The sequence below is a fragment of the Procambarus clarkii genome, unplaced genomic scaffold, assembly GCF_040958095.1.
Source record: "Procambarus clarkii isolate CNS0578487 unplaced genomic scaffold, FALCON_Pclarkii_2.0 HiC_scaffold_487, whole genome shotgun sequence".
NCBI lineage: Eukaryota > Metazoa > Arthropoda > Malacostraca > Decapoda > Cambaridae > Procambarus > Procambarus clarkii.
Window position 1 is genome coordinate 83,265 of NW_027189520.1, and position 21,111 is coordinate 104,375.

General features: G+C 46.0%; 2 non-coding genes across 2 annotated transcripts; both read left to right on the forward strand.

Moving 5' to 3' along the window:
* The first annotated feature begins 5,621 nt into the window (after positions 1-5,621).
* LOC138361571 (5S ribosomal RNA) lies at positions 5,622-5,740 on the forward strand. Its single transcript, XR_011227036.1, has one exon. It is a non-coding gene; the product is annotated as a 5S ribosomal RNA (ribosomal RNA).
* Positions 5,741-19,826: 14,086 nt separating this feature from the next.
* On the forward strand, positions 19,827-19,946 carry LOC138361572 (5S ribosomal RNA). The gene has a single exon (XR_011227037.1). It is a non-coding gene; the product is annotated as a 5S ribosomal RNA (ribosomal RNA).
* The last annotated feature ends 1,165 nt before the right edge of the window (positions 19,947-21,111 follow it).

Here is a 21,111-nt window from a genome sequence, read left to right on the forward strand (position 1 = left end):
GCTGGCCAGTTTGGTAGTGGCTTTGGCAGGCTCGCTGGTACTCATTCATTTTGCCTCTGATTTCTCGGGTCGGCTTATATTGGTGGTAAGTCCTTGTGGTGGATATTTCACAAGTGGCCTCGGTTGCAAGCTGGATCCGGTTGTGGATGGTGTTTACTGCTTGGTCGATTGTTTGGGTTGGGAGGTTCTCGAACTCAATGATGGGGTCGTCAGCAAGGAAGGTGTCATATTCACGGGCACGTATGGTTCCCAGTCTGGGCCTGGGTGGTGCCACATATCTGAAGGGGGCTGCTTGGAGGGATGTGACCACAGGGATGTGGTCCGACCCCACGTTCTTGCCTGGGGTTACTCTGCAGTGGAACAGCCGGCCCGCAGATCGAGCTTCGTGTTATATACCCCGCTCAGGATCAAGGGAGTCCGCCACTGACCAATCAGCGCGCTCCGCCACGCGACCCGCTCTGAGCTGAGTCGCGAGCGGGATATAAAAGGAAAGCTCGACTCGCGCAAAAGTTCATTATTGTACTGCAACGCCAGCCAGCACGAGCATCATCATGCCACCCAAGGCATCTGGAAAGGCTGCCAAGAAGGCCGGAAAGGCCCAGAAGGCCATTGCCAAGGGCGATAAGAAAAAGAAGCGCAGGAGGAAGGAGAGCTACAGCATCTACATCTACAAAGTGCTGAAGCAGGTCCACCCCGACACTGGTATCTCTTCCAAAGCCATGTCGATCATGAACTCGTTCGTGAACGACATCTTTGAGCGCATCGCCGCCGAGGCTTCTCGCCTGGCCCACTACAACAAGCGTTCCACCATTACCAGTCGGGAGATCCAGACGGCTGTAAGGCTCCTGTTGCCCGGAGAACTGGCCAAGCACGCCGTCTCTGAGGGCACTAAGGCCGTCACCAAGTACACCTCCTCCAAGTAAACGGCTTACTTACTGCCCTGTGGTGGTGGCTTGGCCTCAAACCAACAAACTCGGCTCCATTGGAGCCACACTTTAATTTCTAAAGAGATTGTGAGTGTTAGACACCAATACTATTATAACAAAAACCTCTGTCACTGAAAGCAAATAGCTATAAAATGAGAATATTTATGAAACTGTCTGTGTGTGTTTCTCTCTCTCAGTCTCTGTCTGTCTGTCTGTCTGTCTGTCTGTCTGTCTGTCTGTCTGTCTTGTCTGTCTGTCTGTCTGTCTGTCTGTCTGTCTGTCTGTCTGTCTGTCTGTCTGTCTGTCTGTCTCTCTCTCTCTCTCTCTCTCTCTCTCTCTCTCTCTCTCTCTCTCTCTCTCTCTCTCTCTCTCTCTCTCTCTCTCTCTCTCTCTCTCAACACATATAAGCACTCGGTATCTTTTTTCTAGAGATTAGAGATTCATTGTTATGTTCCACATTAGGATTACTATGCAGGCCACCCTCTTAGGTTTGAAAATGTCAAGAAAACGGTTAATTTAAAATGTCATCTCCTAACTTAACAGATTAAGCCAGAGGACCGAAAACAGAATAAAACAGGACTGGACAGTATGTCACTTATACAAGCTGCTTTTATTTCTAGTACAGTATGACAATTTTTATTTTGGGGGGGGGGGGGTGGGTGATCCTTGACAGTGCATAAGAGCGAAAAGCGACGGCGTTTTGTTTGTAAGAGAACAGGTTGTACTACAAATGACTTGATTTATTGATATCACGTGTATGTATGACACCTAAATTAGTGTATTTGTTTATTTATTTATTTATTTATTATATGTGTAGATGAAGGTTAATTCATATGACTGATGCTAGGAATGTCTGAAATCTCCTTAGAAGGATATTTTGGCCCTGAGAAGGGCCGAGTTTGGTGTATACTAGGGTGGTCGATTTAGCTTATGCACGCTCTCCACGGATACGGCGAGCAAGCTGAATGTCCTTTGGCATGATGGTGACACGCTTGGCGTGGATGGCACAGAGGTTAGTGTCCTCGAAGAGACCGACCAGGTAAGCCTCGGATGCCTCCTGTAAAGCCATGACGGCAGACGACTGGAAGCGAAGATCGGTCTTGAAGTCCTGGGCAATCTCGCGCACCAGACGCTGGAAGGGAAGTTTCCTGATGAGCAACTCGGTGCTCTTCTGGTAACGACGGATCTCACGCAGGGCGACCGTTCCGGGCCTGTAACGGTGAGGCTTCTTCACACCCCCTGTGGCAGGAGCAGACTTGCGTGCTGCCTTGGTGGCCAGCTGCTTACGAGGAGCCTTGCCTCCCGTGGACTTGCGAGCAGTCTGCTTGGTGCGAGCCATGGTGAACAACTGTGGTTTGTGATGGCCGGCGCCGAAAAATTTTTGCTTATATACGCCGTCTCGAGGCGCTTGCTCGAGCGCCATTGGCTGCTCGACTCGCCTACGTCACCCCGTTGCCCCTCCCCTCCTTCCTCTGGCTGCAGCCAACAGGCGGCTCACCTCAATCACTATTATCGCTGATTTTGCTCTATTTTTTGGATTTGTGCAAAAGTCATTTCACAGGGACGTGAAACAGACGAGTAGGCAACTGCAGTTTTGAAAGCGTTGTGAGAAAGCCGTGTCTACTCGACCACAAGCGTAAAGTAAGGGCAGGCAGGAGTTGCAATGCTACTAGTACGTCCGCTTGATGGGATATAGTCGGGAAATCGTGCGGATTTCAATGCCATGCAGCTGGGTCTAGCCCTGGCACTTTACCTCATACTGAAAACCCTTCCTCTCACCCCCACTAATTCTTCCCCTATCCCCACTTCCACGCTCACCCATAAGGGTATCTTGACCTATATTTAAATGAATGAATGGCATTCGATCAATTCGATTCACACAACTACAACACCATGACTGGACGCGGCAAGGGAGGCAAGGGACTCGGAAAGGGTGGCGCCAAGCGTCATCGTAAGGTGCTACGTGACAACATCCAGGGCATCACCAAGCCCGCTATTCGTCGCTTAGCTCGTCGTGGCGGCGTCAAGCGTATTTCGGGTCTCATCTACGAAGAGACCCGTGGCGTCCTGAAGGTGTTCCTCGAGAACGTCATCCGTGATGCTGTAACCTACACGGAACACGCCAAGAGGAAGACCGTCACTGCCATGGACGTGGTGTACGCTCTGAAGCGCCAGGGTCGTACCCTCTACGGATTCGGCGGATAAGAGCTTGGCTAATCCATCGATTCCACCCACCACCACCTCAAAACGGGACCTAATTAGGTCCCTATACTTTTTTACTGAAGGGCTTAATAGACGATAACATAAATTGTTTTGATATCAGCTAGCACATTGGGTCTTATGAAATCTATTTTTTATCCTCGCATGCTTAAAGGGACTCTGATTGGGGAGGGGGGGGGGGGGAAGGTTTGTTACGTTATATACTAGCAGAGCAGGATCATTGGTGGGGGGGGGGGGGGGTGTGAGGGGGAGAGAGAGAGAGAGAGAGATCTTTCCCAACTCTTCCTTTTTACATGAGGGAGCTACCCGTTTTATTCATTTTATCCTTCTCAGAGCTGTTTTGATAGTATCCAAATGATGGTAAATGAAAAGGGAGGACACGAATATTTACCCAGAATTCAGGACTGGCAATCGATATGCATGTTTGAGTGAGAATCTTTTTCTCTCTCAACTTAGGTATACGTTTATGTCGTACCTAAAAGCGAGAACCACACTATTGGGACAAGTATGCAAGGCCCAATTTTCCTAACAAGCACAGTTAATTTTGTTATTTTCGAACATTTCTTTCCAAATTGGTTTATCCAATTAACAGTATTATATTAAGATCATGAATTGCTGGGTTAGGTTAGGTTAGATTAGCTTAGGTTAGGTTAGGTTAGGTTAGGTTAGGTTAGCTTAGCTTAGCTTGGGTTAGCTTAGGTTAGGTTAGGTTAGCTTAGCTTGGGTTAGCATAGGTTAGGTTAGGTTTGATTACATTTCTATGTTAGATTTAACTCAAATTCAAAACAATTGCCAGTCATTCGGCTTGTTAGTCAACTTGCCTCTAATAGGGGCAATTTGTCTAACAAGACTATTTAGTTTTGTGTGTATATATATATATATATATATATATATATATATATATATATATATATATATATATATATATATATATATATATATATATATATTATTATAGCTTCAAGACTCTGAACCAATATAGAAGCATCAAGAGGAAGTGCTTGTGTTATGGGCCAATAGGCCTTCTGCAGTTACTTCCATTCTTATGTTTTTATTCCCATTGGTTCGTGTTTTATCTTGTGTAAATGTCAATCACCTTACCCAAAACTTTGGTACCATATCACCTCACCCATGTATGTATGTATATATATATATATATATATATATATATATATATATATATATATATATATATATATATATATATATATATATATATATATATATATATATATAATATACAGAGTAAATCTACCCCAAAAGTAATGATTTATTTGTCTACAAAACTAAACTCTTTTTTGGAATCATATGAGGCCCCTCCACTGAGGGGGGGAGGCCTGGATGTTTATTGTCATGTGTATTCATGCTGCTTGCATGTCGTCGTTTATTTTGCCTTTGTTGTTTTTTTGACAGCTTTCTTTGCCTTGGGTGGTTTGGGAGATTTTGAAGCTCTCTTTATTTTGGGCTTTTTGTTCCCAACAACAAGCTGCTGCTGCTGCTGCTTCTTTTTCAAGGCTGTAGGTGGTTTGTTGCTTGTGGCGGCTTTCTTGGGAGTTACCACGGCCTTCTTTGCTGCTGTAGATGGTTTCTTGGTTGTGGTGGCTTTCTTGGGAGTTAGAACGGCCCTCTTCTCTGCTACGGCCAGCTTGAATGATCCACTAGCTCCACTTCCCTTGGTCTGAACAAGAATGCCGTCAGCCACTGCTTTCTTGAGAAATCTTCGGATGTAAATGGCGATCTTGGCAGCCTCGACTTTGTTGTTGGCAACAACGTACTTCTTGATTGCTTGTAGAGACGAGCCCTTACGGTCTTTGAGTGCTGCGACCGCGGCTAGAACCATTTGACTAGTTTTCGGGTGAGCAACCTGGACGCGAGGTTTCCTGGTGGTGGCCACCACAGCAGCCGCAGCCTTCTTGGTAGGCTTTGCTTCTACCATGATGATGATGAACCAACCAAGGTGATGAGAGACGCTCAGACAGTCACGGGGGAATGATGCTGCCGCCGCTTGAGCCGAACCTATTTATGTGCCGGCACGGTACAGAAGCTGCAACCTGGCAACTCGTCCACCAATCACGACGGTTGGTTTTACGGCTCCGAAACCTGGATCCCATATCTTCTCTAAAATAGAAGCATTTGTTCATGTTCTTTGTAAAAGTATCATAAAGCAGGACAGATGAGACAAATATCATAAAAACTGAAGAGCAGATGAGCACACACATGTTTGTATTACAAAAGAAAATCCACAAATTCATTAGAAATTGGCAGGGCAGGCTGAGGAAGTAGGTAGATGTAAAATGTCTGTAAATGGCGAAAGAACATAAACCCAAGACTGAATAAACGATGTTAAATATCCATGCCAAGGAGACAAAAATATGTTAGGATACAATTACCATTAAGACACCACAAGCAGGTCCGTATCCTGCCGCGATGACTTAAAAGAGTTGGTTATTAGCCACAATGTGTAGGCAGTCTCATGCCAACGGCCACACCACGTTGAGAACACCGCTTCTCGTCCGATCAGCGAAGTTAAGCAACGTTGGGTTTGGTTAGTACTTGGATGGGTGACCGCCTGGGAACACCAAATGCTGTTGGCAATAATGTTTTTTGTTTTGTTTTGTTTTGTTTCGTTTGTTTTTGTTTGAATGGCTGGCTCCACGGGAAATTCACGGAGTTGTGTGGAATAAGGCCTGGTAAAATGAATTAATATGTATGTCATGTTTAAAACAAACTCGCTTAATATAGATATTGTGTGAGGCTTTATACAAAAACAAACAACCAAAACAAAACATGTTGTATATATATATATATATATATATAGCTTAATCCGGGTTTGAACTCGCAACTCCAAGAATACGCATCACTTATATACACTTTACCACTGGACCACTGCTGCAGGACACTAGCTTGATGCTGAGGTATCAATTTAATGACGTAAATGCCATTTCCACAAATAAATGATAATTAAAAAGTATTTGTATGTACAAATCTTTTCTGTTTAAAAGGCTACAATATCAGTTACTGATATAATTTGTGTTAATGTTTCTATACCCACAAGGAAGGCATATTTTTGCTTATATGTAAAGGGGTACGGAGAAGGAATCCACAGACCATCATTCCCCTCCCCTTCCCTCCCCCCCCCCCCCCCCACCCCCCCACCCCCAACTCCCACCTACTACCACCACCACCACCACCACCAATCACCACCAATCACCACCACCACCAATCACCACCACCACATCCTAACCGAAAACCCCCTAACACATCAACCCTCCCCCCAATCAACAGGCGAAATAATAACCCTCAAATGCCTGCCTGCCTGCCTGCCTGCAAGCCAATACTAACGGTCTTCTCAGAAAGAAAATCTCTTTGTATCTGTATTACTTGATGAAATGTATGATTCTAATAATGAAAATAAATTTTGATGTCGGTTGTATGAGCATAATGACCAATATGCACATGATATGAATGAATTAAATAGTGTAGTTTTAATTAGGTTGTAGACACATTAAGCGGATATGATATTTGACGCGTCCAGAACTGGTGATTTTTGGTTTAGTTTTAAATGCACCACCACCACCACCACCACCACCACCACCATTGCTTCCCCAGAGCCTAATTAAGGACCGGTAAAAGGAGTCAATATGTATGTCATCTATAAAACCAAAGAATGAATAAAAAAAACACACACACAAACCTACATAATAGTATTAGGAAGATTGTATGGCAAAAAAAAAAAGTATTATTCCCATTGGGTCGTTTGAACTCGCGACTTCCAAAACACCAGCCACACACCTTACAACCCAGCCACCATAGAGTTGGTATAATTGTGCAACTTTAGTTATAAAAGTAAAGTTTTCTCACATTGTATTGATAACTTAAAGGATTTTTTTTTTTATTTTGCATGTACAAATCTTATTGTCTGTTCTATGAAAAGGCTTGATGTAAATTATGTATTTTTTGAATGATTGAATTGTAGGCACATTAAGCGGATTCGATATTTGATATATCCAGAAAAGGCGATTTATGTTCAGTTTTAAAATGCATCACCGTTAACGCTAAAGGACTGGTAAAATGACTCGATGTTTGTCATTTTTAAAATAAACACTAAAACAAGGCCCTTAACATATATAATGTTTGAATATAAATTGAATGCATATAAATACAAAGTGGGAGTGGCTGGCTGGCTGGCTGGCTGGCTGGCTGGCTGGCTGGCTGGCTGGCTGGCTGGCTGGCTGGCTGGCTGGCTGGCTGGCTGGCTGGCTGGCTGGCTGGCTGGCTGGCTGGCTGGCTGGCTGGCTGGCTGGCTGGCTGGCTGGCTGGCTGGCTGGCTGCCTGCCTGCCTGCCTGCCTGCCTGCCTGCCTGGCTGCCTGGCTGCCTGGCTGCCTGCCTGCCTGCCTGCCTGCCTGCCTGCCTGCCTGCCTGCCTGGCTGCCTGCCTGCCTGCCTGCCTGCCTGCCTGCCTGCCTGCCTGCCTGCCTGCCTGCCTGCCTGTCTGGCTGCCTGGCTGCCTGGCTGCCTGCCTGCCTGCCTGCCTGCCTGCCTGCCTGCCTGCCTGCCTGCCTGCCTTGCCTTGCCTTGCCTTGCCTTGCCTTGCCCTGCCTTGGCTGCAGCTGGCTGGCTGGCTGGCTGGCTGGCTGGCCGTAAATCAACTCTTAACAACACCACACCACACCACACCACACCACACCACACCATCACTCATCACCCATCACCCACCACCGGCCCCAGTCTCCCAGCCTCTCTTATATACCCGAGCAGGCCCTTTAAATTATTTGAATTGTTGCACTTCGGCCAATGGCAGGCACGATCGCTGCTGCTCAAACATATTCTGGTTCACAAGTATTAATATATATATATATATATATATATATATATATATATATATATATATATATATATATATATATATATATATATATATATATATATATATATATATATATATATATATTCATGAAACACATTAAAACCTTGATCATTTATTCATTCATTACGTCTAGTGAAGAATTGCTTTTGTTCATTTGTATGATTAAAAATTGATAGAATATGAATTCCTCGCTTAAAGTAAAATATAAAATATATATTGGATTTATATGATTGGTTAATATTCCAAGTGATGCTGAATATCCCCTATAATTTTGTTTTGTTTGTTTGTTATGTACACATTCCAAATGAAATCAATATAAATGTTATTATTAATGTTTGAAAGTTGATTGTCTACTTGAATCTCTCTATTAAAGTGTGTGTGGCTCCGGATGGAGCCTGGTTATGGTATTTGTCGTGGTGGGTGGCAGAAGTGCTTACTTCTTCTCTGTCTTCTTTGGCAAAAGAACTGCCTGAATGTTTGGAAGAACACCTCCCTGTGCAATGGTTACGCCAGACAGAAGTTTGTTGAGTTCTTCGTCGTTGCGGATGGCCAACTGCAAGTGACGTGGGATGATACGGGTCTTCTTGTTGTCACGTGCGGCGTTACCGGCGAGCTCCAGAACTTCGGCAGCGAGGTATTCCATGACGGCTGCCAGGTAGACAGGAGCGCCAGCACCGACGCGTTCGGCGTAGTTGCCTTTACGCAGCAGACGGTGAATTCTGCCCACGGGGAACTGAAGTCCGGCCCTGCTGGAGCGAGACTTTGACTTGCCCTTCACTTTGCCTCCCTTGCCGCGTCCTGACATTGCTGCTGCTGTTGTGGGTTTGTGGTGTTTTATGCCGGCCCGCAGATCGAGCTTCGTGTTATATACCCCGCTCAGGATCAAGGGAGTCCGCCACTGACCAATCAGCGCGCTCCGCCACGCGACCCGCTCTGAGCTGAGTCGCGAGCGGGATATAAAAGGAAAGCTCGACTCGCGCAAAAGTTCATTGATAAAGATAAAGATAAAGAGCCAGCAGCCGCCGTGAGCAGACGTGCTCCCAGGAGCTCCCGCCACCTACAGGAGAATCTGAGCGTTGGCTCCGCCCACCTCACTCAGGATTGGTGCGCCAGCGAGCCAATCACAGCCGGCCGGCCGCGTAGCAGCCAGCCACACTCACTGTCCAGTCGACTACAAGCTCTCTCGGCGTCAAGACACGCCGGGGCACCTGTACTGTGTCTCAACCTAGCTCTACTGACGCTTACAGCAGTATGATGTCCTAATAAAATAACTACCCATCCTCATCCTTCATCCCACACCCCCTCCCCCCCCCCCATTCCCCACCCTCTCCTCCCCATTCTCTCCCTGCCTGTACCAAGACACACCACACACACACTCACACAATACACAATGCATAACCTACTAATCATAGAATTAAGGAGTGAATAAGGCTGTCTTTCTAAACTGTTTCTACCTCTTGTATTTCGCCATTCCAAACGATCATTCCCGAGCGGTAGCCAAAACCGGGTTCTTGAAATTCTTGCGGAGGTTTGATCGGGCATCTAACAGCCTTGTAGCAGGCTTAGGCTATCGATAGGTTCAATTACCACCTTGTCTAGTAGCTCTAGTTGCCTAGCAACTAGAAGTTAGAGGCCTCGGCCTAACTAACACCCACCATCCACTTAGTCTACCTGGACACTTCACAGCACCCACCATAGTATAGATTAGATTAGGCTGCCTGGCCCACCAAGCTATGGCGACCAAAGTCAGATTCACAGACGAATCTGGCCGGGGTCGTACCCCAGCCCAACTACTTGAGGTGGTCTACGAGGTCACCCAGATTACCTACAAAAATGTGTACAAAATAACGAATGGAGCCATCTTGTTGGTACCCAATGCAAACCTCCCAGACCTCCTTTCGTCAGACACCATGAACAAACTAAGGGAGAAGAATATCACTGTCTACCCCCCTGCCGAATTCCAAGCCCAACGCACCATCTTTGTACATAGGATCCATGACATCATCATGGATCACTCAAATGATGAAATAATTGCAGAAATAGAGAGGAAAAACAGGGATGTCAAAATACTTCAGGCCCACAGATTCACAACCCAACGCAACAACCAAGTACTGAAACTTACTCTGGCTTCACCGGAGCAAGCAACGCAAGTCTGCACACAAGGCCTTTCTGCATTTGGCATCATGGCTGAACCTGACAAAATCAACCCACAGAGGTTTTACAAGCTCAAGCAATGCTTCAAATGCTTTCAGTACGACCACTATTCCAATGCATGTAACAATGGAACCCCCAAGTGCAGCAGGTGCACAGGGGAACACAGCTACAGGGAATGCACAAACCCTACACCCAAATGTGCTCTATGCAATGGTCCACACATTGCAATCTCGCATCTTTGTCCTCGCAGGCAAGAGGCAATCAAGCAATTGCATGAAACGGAGACAGCAGCCCGCCAACAGGCAGCTATTACCATCCCTGCCCCTCCTCCACCAGTAAATGCCTGGGGCATCCCTAACCAACAACAGGCCCAGTCGGTGGCCCAAGGGGGACACCAAAGCACCCAGCACCCCCATAACCCCACGGTTATTACCAGAACAAACCCAGAATCAAACACAACAGGCCCCAACACCTAACTCTCTTGCACCAAACCCCGATCCCAAGCCCAGCTTAGGGGCCGAACTCCTAACATTTGCTCAAATCCAATTTCCAGACAACCCAGTGAAGCTCCTAGGTTTCTGGAACTCACTTAGGAAAGACAATGGCCTACCCCCTGTCCATATGTCCGAGGACTCGCTTGCCTACTTGACTCCTAGCATCACAACAACCGCCGGCCAGGCCCAAGCACAACCCAACAACCCCAACCCTAGTACTCCTCGCCCCCAGGCCTCTACCAACGCCCAGGAGACTCCAAACTCCCTGAACAACCCCGGCCCCTCCACCCCGACATTCTGGGAAACACCTATGTCCACCCTTCCTGAAACACTCCCACATCAGATCGTCCCTCCAAGCTCTCACAAACTCCCTTGCCATACGGAACCCCATCCGGGCACTAGGAAATTTCGCTTCAAACATCGCAGCCCCACAACAATATATTCCACACAACGCTGTACCAAGAGGCCTAGGACCAACACCTACAGCCGAACCCCATCCCCTGTGGACGGAGCAAGGGCAAGCAACCCCCACAACTCTTCACCAGAGAGCGACTCTAGCACCACGGATGTCGACATCATGAACAGCAGTGACACCGAAGACCCCCCAATGGCACAGCAACGTATGGGAAACCCCAACCCCAACCAATCCCCGACCGGAACCAGGAACAAGATACCTGACTCAACAGCTTTACCCCCCTCCTCCACAAACAGAAGCGACCAAACCGAATGTAATAACATTGGCACTACAACCAAACAATCACTTCCGTCTCATAGTCAATAATGGGGATCACAATCCTTCAGGTGAACATCAGACACTTACTTCAACAACAGATACCTTCTCACTCTGGAAGGTAGCCAGACTTAACCCAGATGTTAGTCTTACTCAATGAAACAGCGGCCAGACAAGACCAGCACATCTCCATCTGGGGATATTCCACCAGGGAAGTCAACAGGGGTAGGTACAGTGGGGTGGCAATACTAATAAGAAGAGGGCTCTCCTACCGCCCCATCCTCATAGAAGACGACAACTTTCTTGCAATAGAACTCACCACTTCACACGGCCCCCTCATTGTCTGCACCGCATATCTACCACCTAGACTGGCCTACCTCCCCTCCATCCCTCTGAACAAGCTGCTCGACAGGAATCCTCCCCACTATCATCGCAGGAGACCTGAATGCCCACCATCAGGCCTTATTCAACGCTCCTGACAGGCCAGACCTCAAGGGCAGGCAGCTCTTCAATCTAATGCAAAACCGGGACCTCTCCTTCCAAGGCCCCCACTTTAAGACGTTCTTTGCGGGCAACCATAGGGGCACCCCTGACATAGTGCTGACCAACAGAGATTGTGACCTGTTCCACTGCAGAGTAACCCCAGGCAAGAACGTGGGGTCGGATCCACATCCCTGTGGTCACATCCCTCCAAGGCAACCCCCTTCAGATATGTGGCACCATCCAGGCCCAGACTTGGAAACCATACGTGCCCGTGACTATGACACCTTCCTTGCTGGACGACCCCATCCTTGAGTTCGACAACCTCCCAACCCAAACAATCGACCAAGCAGTAAACACCATCCACAACCGGATCCAGCTTGCAACCGAGGCCACTTGTGAAATATCCACCACTAGGACTTACCACCAATATAAGCCGACCCGAGAAATCAGAGGCAAAATGAATGATGTACCAGCGAGCCTGCCAAAGCCACTACCAAACAGGCCAGCCACCAGCGTTGACCCTACAAACACTCAGAAGGGAAACCATAGACCTTACGCTGACCCACAAGAGCCACATTTGGAGAACCCTAGTGAGACAGGCCAACCAGTACAAAAGGGAGCCGGCTACTTTCTGGCGCAAGATCAGACAGCTCCTGGGATCAGGTTAACCCCAGCCTCACCCACCTTGTACACACATTCCTTGACGAAGATGAAGAGGAGCAAGCAAGAAAAAATAGGAAGACCCGCAGGATCAGGCTGACCTCATGGGCGCAGTTTGGAAAAAGACACTCACAGCTTCAAACAGCAGAGCCTTCAACAACACTCACTTTGAACGTGTCAACCAATGGACAACAGAAAATGCCGCCTCCCTTAACAGCACCCCTCTGATTGACCTGACAACCCTAGAAGACGACCACCCTTTAACAAGACCCATAACTATGCTAGAGATGAGAGGAGTCATCAAAAGCACCAGAGATAAGGCCCCAGGACCATCAGGGATCAAAGCGCTGCAGATCAAACTTCTACCAGGCAATCTTATGCAATCCATACTCAACCTATTCAACGCTATGCTGGCATCGGGACACATTCCTGTAGCATTCAAGTCAGCCAAGATGATATTCATTCCCAAACCCAAGAAAGACCCCCACCAACCTGGCAACTACCGACCAATCTCACTCTTAGACTCAATAGGCAAGTGCTTTGAAAAAATCATGTCAAACCGTCCTTAACTACTACATGGAGTACAACAACCTCTTCACAGAAAAGCAGTTTGGCTTTCGAGCACATAGATCAACCCAGCACGCAATTAACATCATCTACGACGCCTTAAGCTCAATTCGCAAGCAAAAACAGGTAGCCTTGATTGCGACGAGGGACGTACACAAGGCCTTCGACAGCCTGTGGCACGATGGTCTGGTGTACAAACTAGCAGACTTACCAGCGCAAAACTGGACCCTCCTCAGGCTGATCAGTAATTTCCTCAAGAATAGGCAAGTTACCCCCAGCTTCAAGGCAAACGAGGCCGCAGCCTTCACCCCAACAGCTGGAGTCCCCCAAGGATCATGCTTGAGCCCGGTTCTCTTCAACATCTTTGTAAATGACCTGCCCCAACCAGAGTATAGGGACACCATTATCGTGCAATTTGCGGACGACGTAACGCACGTAATAACATCTAACCCTAGCAGCCAAGCGGCCAAACATGCAACTGCAACCCGTAAGGCAAACGTAGAACTAGCAAGGACTGCTAACTGGGAAAGGAAATGGAGGATCACCACTAACCCAGAAAAGATCCAATTAAGCACTGTCGGCTGTATGGCCTTCTCTATTGAAAATGAGGGGGGAATAAGAATCAGGGGTGATCCCATAGCCATCTCAAACTCCAACACAGTGCTCGGTTACAACTTCAACAGGCTACTCAACTCCTCCCAGTACGTATCCCAGAAGACAGCGATGGCCCGGGGCTCACTGGAGAGGCTCTTCCGTTTCAACCAAGCCCCATCCCACATCAAGCTCCACCTGTACAGAATGATCATAAGGCCTAGCTTGGAATACCCCTACGTTCCCCTGAACCTCACCAACAAATCCAACATGTTGAAGATTCAACGAGTACAAAACAAAGCACTTCGCTTTGCAGAGGGCCTGACTCTGAGGGACAGGGTAAGAACTGACCTGATCCATGAGACGCTCAACATGAAGCCAATGAACATTAGGCTCAGCTACCTGGCCAGAAGACAGCTGTACCGTATGAAGAACATGTATGTCCCAGACCCAGAAGATCCCTTCGTAGCAGAAAACACCACCAGCGACTACGAGATCCACGAACCACCACACAGAACCAGAAGAATCACTCTCCAACAAAAAGTGATCAGACATATCCATGATGAGGCCTTCCCAAGCCCTCAGATACTAAGCGGTCTGCCAGACGATCCAGATGAGTGGCCCATCCCGGACCCAATCTACACCAAATGAAGAATAAAGAAAGAAAGAAAAAAAAAAATAATAAATAATAAAAAAAAAAAAAAAAAATAATAATAATAAATAAATAAATAAATAAAAAAAAAAAAAAAAAAAAAAAAAAAAAAAAAAAAAAAAAAAAAAAAAAATATATATAATAAATAAAACACCTACAAAAAAATATAAAACCAAAAAACCATTTGTCGTGGCGTCAGAAGTGTAACTACCCTGATGTTTCTAAGATTAGCCTCCTTCAGCCAACTCCATCGGCTCTAGTGCTTTAGGACACCAACAAGGTCACAAACACTAGCCCCCCCAGCCAATGTACTGACAACCCAACATAACACATACGCAAACAAACAACACATACAAAAATGTCAACCCATGGTGGACAGGCCACCGAACTTTCAAACCTCCTCTCTCTCTACACCCGCATCCTCTTCCTGAATTTCATCTCCCCATCCCTCTACCTCCCCCATCCTTTCCATTCCCTATGGACATCAAAGCAAAAAGTTCATTATTGTATCGCAACGCCAGCCAGCACGAGCATCATCATGCCACCCAAGGCATCTGGAAAGGCTGCCAAGAAGGCCGGAAAGGCCCAGAAGGCCATTGCCAAGGGCGATAAGAAAAAGAAGCGCAGGAGGAAGGAGAGCTACAGCATCTACATCTACAAAGTGCTGAAGCAGGTCCACCCCGACACTGGTATCTCTTCCAAAGCCATGTCGATCATGAACTCGTTCGTGAACGACATCTTCGAGCGCATCGCCGCCGAGGCTTCTCGCCTGGCCCACTACAACAAGCGTTCCACCATTACCAGTCGGGAGATCCAGACGGCTGTAAGGCTCCTGTTGCCCGGAGAACTGGCCAAGCACGCCGTCTCTGAGGGCACTAAGGCCGTCACCAAGTACACCTCCTCCAAGTAAACGGCTTACTTACTGCCCTGTGGTGGTGGCTTGGCCTCAAACCAACAAACTCGGCTCCATTGGAGCCACACTTTAATTTCTAAAGAGATTGTGAGTGTTAGACACCAATACTATTATAACAAAAACCTCTGTCACTGAAAGCAAATAGCTATAAAATGAGAATATTTATGAAACTGTCTGTGTGTGTTTCTCTCTCTCAGTCTCTGTCTGTCTGTCTGTCTGTCTGTCTGTCTGTCTGTCTGTCTGTCTGTCTGTCTGTCTGTCTGTCTGTCTGTCTGTCTGTCTCTGCTGTCTCTCTCTCTCTCTCTCTCTCTCTCTCTCTCTCTCTCTCTCTCTCTCTCTCTCTCTCTCTCTCTCTCTCTCTCTCTCTCTCTCTCTCTCTCTCTCTCAACACATATAAGCACTCGGTATCTTTTTTCTAGAGATTAGAGATTCATTGTTATGTTCCACATTAGGATTACTATGCAGGCCACCCTCTTAGGTTTGAAAATGTCAAGAAAACGGTTAATTTAAAATGTCATCTCCTAACTTAACAGATTAAGCCAGAGGACCGAAAACAGAATAAAACAGGACATGGACAGTATGTCACTTATACAAGCTGCTTTTATTTCTAGTACAGTATGACAATTTTTTTATTTTTTGGAGGGGGGGGGGGGGGGGTGGAGGATCCTTGACAGTGCATAAGAATGAAAAGCGACGGCATTTTGTTTGTAAGAGGAACAGGTTGTACTACAAATGACTTGATTTATTGATATCACGTGTACAGTGTATGTATGACACCTAAATTAGTGTATTGTTATTTATTTATTTATTATATGTATAGATGAAGGTTAATTCATATGACTGATGCTAGGAATGTCTGAAATCTCCTTAGAAGGATATTTTGGCCCTGAGAAGGGCCGAGTTTGGTGTATACTAGGGTGGTCGATTTAGCTTATGCACGCTCTCCACGGATACGGCGAGCAAGCTGAATGTCCTTTGGCATGATGGTGACACGCTTGGCGTGGATGGCACAGAGGTTAGTGTCCTCGAAGAGACCGACCAGGTAAGCCTCGGATGCCTCCTGTAAAGCCATGACGGCAGACGACTGGAAGCGAAGATCGGTCTTGAAGTCCTGGGCAATCTCGCGCACCAGACGCTGGAAGGGAAGTTTCCTGATGAGCAACTCGGTGCTCTTCTGGTAACGACGGATCTCACGCAGGGCGACCGTTCCGGGCCTGTAACGGTGAGGCTTCTTCACACCCCCTGTGGCAGGAGCAGACTTGCGTGCTGCCTTGGTGGCCAGCTGCTTACGAGGAGCCTTGCCTCCCGTGGACTTGCGAGCAGTCTGCTTGGTGCGAGCCATGGTGAACAACTGTGGTTTGTGATGGCCGGCGCCGAAAAATTTTTGCTTATATACGCCGTCTCGAGGCGCTTGCTCGAGCGCCATTGGCTGCTCGACTCGCCTACGTCACCCCGTTGCCCCTCCCCTCCTTCCTCTGGCTGCAGCCAACAGGCGGCTCACCTCAATCACTATTATCGCTGATTTTGCTCTATTTTTTGGATTTGTGCAAAAGTCATTTCACAGGGACGTGAAACAGACGAGTAGGCAACTGCAGTTTTGAAAGCGTTGTGAGAAAGCCGTGTTCTACTCGACCACAAGCGTAAAGTAAGGGCAGGCAGGAGTTGCAATGCTACTAGTACGTCCGCTTGATGGGATATAGTCGGGAAATCGTGCGGGCATTCGTCAATTCGATTCACACAACTTCAACACCATGACTGGACGCGGCAAGGGAGGCAAGGGACTCGGAAAGGGTGGCGCCAAGCGTCATCGTAAGGTGCTACGTGACAACATCCAGGGCATCACCAAGCCCGCTATTCGTCGCTTAGCTCGTCGTGGCGGCGTGCAAGCGTATTTCGGGTCTCATCTACGAAGAGACCCGTGGCGTCCTGAAGGTGTTCCTCGAGAACGTCATCCGTGATGCTGTAACCTACACGGAACACGCCAAGAGGAAGACCGTCACTGCCATGGACGTGGTGTACGCTCTGAAGCGCCAGGGTCGTACCCTCTACGGATTCGGCGGATAAGAGCTTGGCTAATCCATCGATTCCACCCACCACCACCTCAAAACGGGACCTAATTAGGTCCCTATACTTTTTTACTGAAGGGCTTAATAGACGATAACATAAATTGTTTTGATATCAGCTAGCACATTGGGTCTTATGAAATCTATTTTTTATCCTCGCATGCTTAAAGGGACTCTGATTGGGGAGGGAGGGGGGGGGGGGGGAAGGTTTGTTACGTTATATACTAGCAGAGCAGGATCATTGGTGGGGGGGGGGGGGGGGGGTGAGGGGAGAGAGAGAGAGAGAGAGATCTTTCCCAACTCTTCCTTTTTACATGAGTGAGCTACCCGTTTTATTCATTTTATCCTTCTCAGAGCTGTTTTGATAGTATCCAAATGATGGTAAATGAAAAGGGAGGACACGAATATCTACCCAGAATTCAGGACTGGCAATCGATATGCATGTTTGAGTGCGAATCTTTTTCTCTCTCAACTTAGGTATACGTTTATGTCGTACCTAAAAGCGAGAACCACACTATTGGGACAAGTATGCAAGGCCCAATTTTCCTAACAAGCACAGTTAATTTTGTTATTTTCGAACATTTCTTTCCAAATTGGTTTATCCAATTAACAGTATTATATTAAGATCATGAATTGCTGGGTTAGGTTAGGTTAGGTTAGCTTAGCTTAGGTTAGGTTAGGTTAGCTTAGCTTAGCTTGGGTTAGCTTAGGTTAGGTTAGGTTAGCTTAGCTTGGGTTAGCATAGGTTAGGTTAGGTTTGATTACATTTCTATGTTAGATTTAACTCAAATTCAAAACAATTGCAGTCATTCGGCTTGTTAGTCAACTTGCCTCTAATAGGGGCAATTTGTCTAACAAGACTATTTAGTTTTGTGTGCATATATATATATATATATATATATATATATATATATATATATATATATATATATATATATATATATATATATATATATATATATATATATATATATATATATTATAGCTTCAAGACTCCGAACCAATATAGAAGCATCAAGAGGAAGTGCTTGTGTTATGGGCCAATAGGCCTTCTGCAGTTACTTCCATTCTTATGTTTTTATTCCCATTGGTTCGTGTTTTATCTTGTGTAAATGTCAATCACCTCACCCAAAACTTTGGTACCATATCACCTCACCCATGTATGTATGTATATATATATATATATATATATATATATATATATATATATATATATATATATATATATATATATATATATATATATATATATATATAATATACAGAGTAAATCTACCCCAAAAGTAATGATTTATTTGTCTACAAAACTAAACTCTTTTTGGAATCATATGAGGCCCCTCCACTGAGGGGGGAGGCCTGGATGTTTATTGTCATGTGTATTCATGCTGCTTGCATGTCGTCGTTTATTTTGCCTTTGTTGTTTTCTTGACAGCTTTCTTTGCCTTGGGTGGTTTGGGAGATTTTGAAGCTCTCTTTATTTTGGGCTTTTTGTTCCCAACAACAAGCTGCTGCTGCTGCTGCTTCTTTTTCAAGGCTGTAGGTGGTTTGTTGCTTGTGGCGGCTTTCTTGGGAGTTACCACGGCCTTCTTTGCTGCTGTAGATGGTTTCTTGGTTGTGGTGGCTTTCTTGGGAGTTAGAACGGCCCTCTTCTCTGCTACGGCCAGCTTGAATGATCCACTAGCTCCACTTCCCTTGGTCTGAACAAGAATGCCGTCAGCCACTGCTTTCTTGAGAAATCTTCGGATGTAAATGGCGATCTTGGCAGCCTCGACTTTGTTGTTGGCAACAACGTACTTCTTGATTGCTTGTAGAGACGAGCCCTTACGGTCTTTGAGTGCTGCGACCGCGGCTAGAACCATTTGACTAGTTTTCGGGTGAGCAACCTGGACGCGAGGTTTCCTGGTGGTGGCCACCACAGCAGCAGCAGCAGCCGCAGCCTTCTTGGTAGGCTTTGCTTCTACCATGATGATGATGATGAGATAACCAAGGTGATGAGAGACGCTCAGACAGTCACGGGGGAATGATGCTGCCGCCGCTTGAGCCGAACCTATTTATGTGCCGGCACGGTACAGAAGCTGCAACCTGGCAACTCGTCCACCAATCACGACGGTTGGTTTTACGGCTCCGAAACCTGGATCCCATATCTTCTCTAAAATAGAAGCATTTGTTCATGTTCTTTGTAAAAGTATCATAAAGCAGGACAGATGAGACAAATATCATAAAAACTGAAGAGCAGATGAGCACACACATGTATGTATTACAAAAGAAAATCCACAAATTCATTAGAAATTGGCAGGGTAGGCTGAGGAAGTAGGTAGATGTAAAATGTCTGTAAATGGCGAAAGAACATAAACCCAAGACTGAATAAACGATGTTAAATATCCATGCCAAGGAGACAAAAATATGTTAGGATACAATTACCATTAAGACACCACAAGCAGGTCCGTATCCTGCCGCGATGACTTAAAAGAGTTGGTTATTAGCCACAATGTGTAGGCAGTCTCATGCCAACGGCCACTACCACGTTGAGAACACCGCTTCTCGTCCGATCAGCGAAGTTAAGCAACGTTGGGTTTGGTTAGTACTTGGATGGGTGACCGCCTGGGAACACCAAATGCTGTTGGCAATAATGTTTTTTGTTTTGTTTTGTTTTGTTTCGTTTGTTTTTGTTTGAATGGCTGGCTCCACGGGAAATTCACGGAGTTGTGTGGAATAAGGCCTGGTAAAATGAATTAATATGTATGTCATGTTTAAAACAAACTCGCTTAATATAGATATTGTGTGAGGCTTTATACAAAAACAAACAACCAAAACAAAACATGTTGTATATATATATATATATATATAGCTTAATCCGGGTTTGAACTCGCAACTCCAAGAATACGCATCACTTATATACACTTTACCACTGGACCACTGCAGGACACTTGATGCTGAGGTATCAATTTAATGACGTAAATGCCATTTCCACAAATAAATGATAATTTAAAAGTATTTGTATGTACAAATCTTTTCTGTTTAAAAGGCTACAATATCAGTTACTGATATAATTTGTGTTAATGTTTCTATACCCACAGGAAGGCATGTTTTTGCTTATATGTAAGGGGTACGGAGAAGGAATCCACAGACCATCATTCCCCCCTTCCCCCCCCCCCCCCTCCCACCTACTACCACCACTACCACCACCACCACCACCACCACCACCACTACTCACCACCAATCACCACCACCACCAATCACCACCAATCACCACCACCACACCTAACCGAAAACCCCCTAACACATCAACCCTCCCCCCAATCAACAGGCGAAATAATAACCCTCAAATGCCTGCCTGCCTGCCAGCCAGCCAATACTAACGGTCTTCTCAGAAAGAAAATCTCTTTGTATCTGTATTACTTGATGAAATGTATGATTCTAATAATGAAAATAAATTGTTATGTCGGTTGTATGAGCATAATGACCAATATGCACATGATATGAATGAATTAAATAGTGTAGTTTTAAGTAATTAGGTTGTAGACACATTAAGCGGATATGATATTTGACGCGTCCAGAACTGGTGATTTTTGGTTTAGTTTTAAATGCACCACCACCACCACCACCACCATTGCTTCCCCAGAGCCTAATTAAGGACCGGTAAAAGGAGTCAATATGTATGTCATCTATAAAACCAAAGAATGAATAAAAAAACACACACACACACCTACATAATAGTATTAGGAAGATTGTATGGCATAAAAAAAAAAAAGTATTATTCCCATTGGGTCGTTTGAACTCGCGACTTCCAA